This window comes from Perognathus longimembris, chromosome 4, assembly GCF_023159225.1.
Source record: "Perognathus longimembris pacificus isolate PPM17 chromosome 4, ASM2315922v1, whole genome shotgun sequence".
NCBI lineage: Eukaryota > Metazoa > Chordata > Mammalia > Rodentia > Heteromyidae > Perognathus > Perognathus longimembris.
The window spans coordinates 88,518,208-88,518,944 of record NC_063164.1 but is presented as its reverse complement, the minus strand read 5'-3'; the positions used below and the strand labels follow the sequence as shown (position 1 = coordinate 88,518,944).

At 37.9% G+C, this 737-nt stretch overlaps 1 non-coding gene across 1 annotated transcript; it reads right to left on the bottom strand.

Moving 5' to 3' along the window:
* Window positions 1-268: 268 nt before the first annotated feature.
* Window positions 269-374, bottom strand: LOC125350914. Its single transcript, XR_007210826.1, has one exon. It is a non-coding gene; the product is annotated as a U6 spliceosomal RNA (small nuclear RNA).
* Between the last annotated feature and the right edge of the window lie 363 nt (window positions 375-737).

Genomic DNA, 737 nt, shown 5'->3' with positions numbered 1-737 from the left:
CCTGAGCTTTTGTGTTCAAGGCCAGTGAGCTACTACTTGAGCCACAGCTTTTCCAGCTTTGTTTTTAAGTTTTTCATTGTCAAGGTGATGTGAAGAGGACCTACAGTTATATAGGTAAAGTAATGAGTACATTGCTTGTCAAACTTGTTACTTCCTCATTTTTCTCCCACTGTCACTACCCCCCGCCACATTGTTCATTGGTTTAGAACATATTGTCTTGTAAGTATTGCTGTTGCATTGGTTTGCCATTTCCCTTCCCTGATTTGGAGAAAATATCGAACGCTTTATAAATTTCAAGTCATCCTTGCTCAGGGGCTGTGCTAATCTTCTCTGTATCATTCCAATGTGTGATGTTCAAGCGAGCACCCAGCTTTTTATTTATTTTTATTTTTTAAAATTTTATTATCAAACTGATGAACAGAGAGGTTACAATTTCATACGTTAGGCATTGGATACATTTCTTGTACTGTTTGTTACCTCGTCCCTCATTCCCCCTCGCCACTCCCCCTTGCCCTTTCACACCCATGAATTGTTCAGTTCATTTACACCAGTTTTGCAAATGTTGCTTTTGTAGTTGTTTGTCTTTTTTTACTCTGTGTCTCTCCATTTTGGTATACCCATTCAATTTCCTAGATCTAATACCAGTATACACAGTTTCCAATATAACAAGATAAGATACAGAGATAGTGTAGGTAAAACCACAGGAAGGGGATACAAGAAGATCATCAATAATAGAA